This window comes from Galeopterus variegatus, unplaced genomic scaffold (genome assembly GCF_000696425.1).
Source record: "Galeopterus variegatus unplaced genomic scaffold, G_variegatus-3.0.2 Scaffold6197, whole genome shotgun sequence".
In the NCBI taxonomy this organism is placed as follows: domain Eukaryota; kingdom Metazoa; phylum Chordata; class Mammalia; order Dermoptera; family Cynocephalidae; genus Galeopterus; species Galeopterus variegatus.
In genome coordinates, this window is record NW_007732308.1 from 116954 (window position 1) to 118961 (window position 2008).

The following is a 2008-nucleotide window of genomic DNA, read 5'->3' on the forward strand; positions in this document are numbered from 1 at the left end:
CTCTCCGGGCGCGCACGGGGCTCCGGGGCCGGGCGCTGCGGCCTCCCGCGCTGGCGCCGAGGCGGTGGCTTTTCCTTCCTCGATTCCCACGTCCTGGACGTTGAGCGGTTTCTGCCCAGGCTTGTCTCCCCGAGGCCTCGTGGACTCGGAAGTTTTTGCGGGTCTCTCTCAACGCGGCTCGTGGGTCCCGGGGTGCCGGGAAGCACGTGGACGAGGCCGTCATCCCCCCGAAAGACGATCAAAGGGGCGCTCGGCTGGCCTTCTGCCTACACAGTGACTTTTCGTTTCAATTCAGAGCCATCACGTAATCTTTCCGGAGACATTTTTAAAAGGCCGCGTACCAAAGCAGACCCCAGGGCCACGTTTGCGCACGCGCGCCGAATGACAGCCGCGTCACCGCGGGGATGGCTTCGCTGATCTCGGGTTACAACCCAATTGCACTTCGAGTATTGCAACCATTGAAGTTTTGCGTTAGTATTTACAAACATGAATTAAGGTCAAAAATTCACTTTTGCCTTTTTTAGAACTAAAAAAATTCAGATGTAGATGAACTTATGTGCTTTATTAAAAATTCCAATACAAAGTTATAGTCAAACTTGAAAAAATACATCATTAAATTTTTTTTTTCACTTAAGTGCGATTATATGTTGGTATTATTCTGAAATTTAAATTTTATACTTAGCAATATGACATAGACTGCTTTCCATGTCAATACATACAGAGCTACTTTAGTTTTTGCAGGGTCAACACAATGTGTCCAGAGGCAGATTCAAGTTTAGTGGGACTGTGGTTCGCGTGGAGCATGTCCCTGGATGTAACCTGCTCACTCTACCTGGTTTTTCTGTCCATCCGCGGAACCTGGTTGCTTCCATCGGAGCTGATAATTTGGATTTTGTATTTTGACTCTTAATATACATAAATATATTTTTACTTCTCCTCTAAATACCTGTTAACTTGAGGGGGTTTTAAAACATGCAAATTTCTTTCAAACCGGTTTTAGAGACCTTTGAGTTTAATGATCTCTTGCAATTTCCTCATAGTCATAAGACCTCAAAATGCTCATGAATATTTGAAATTGTTTTTAATTGAAATTTGGCAGTCTTGAATGACTTTGTCCAACTTATGGTCACAGCTTATGGGATAGTTCTATTGGCATCCTCCTTAAACCTGAAAATGCTTTCCAACTATGTATTTAATATTTACTAAATTCTGTATTTTTCACTGATAAATAAGTCAAAATAATAGCATGTTTGAATAAAGGATTCAAAAGTAATATAGTCTATTCAATTCACCATCTTTACTCAGCTTCCTGCAAATTTTTCTCCTCTGTATCATTATGGGCTCGTGACTTTTCCTGGATCCAATGTGATTTAATCAGCTGCAGTAATTATTTTGTGTTGCTCAGATTGACACACTTGACCACGGGGGGCCATTTTGTGTCCTTTTGACACAGTCCTATTAATCTGAACTATTGTCTCCTGGTACAGCAATTTACCCCAGGCTCATAATGGCTCATGGAAACAACCATTTCGCCAGGGTATCCTGGAAAGTTGGTGTTAAAAATCATAATCTCAGCTCAGTTAAGTTTACACATCAGGTTCATTCTCTTAAACCGTTGTTCTTTGCTCATTTTAGTTGACAGGATTGGAAAACACTTCTTTTTCTTTTAAAAAGAATGAGTTTCTATTGATATTTCTAATTCAGTTCTAACATTATGGTTCCTAATAAAGCATTTTGATTTTGTTATTTCCTCCCCTTTCTCTTACACTTAAAATCTGGATTCCAAATAAAATTAATATAATTACTTATTTGTTGTTTTACAGAATGATTAAATACAATTTAAGATAATTTTTCACAGTATTTTTATCCTTATACTGTGTGCCACCAAGGATATATGGTCAAATTATTTTCTTGTAGAGTCACTCCTAATAACTTGTTCTGTGAGGCTTTGTATTATATGTATTTTGCGTGATTAATTTGGTTTTAGTTCTGGGAGGTTATCAGTATA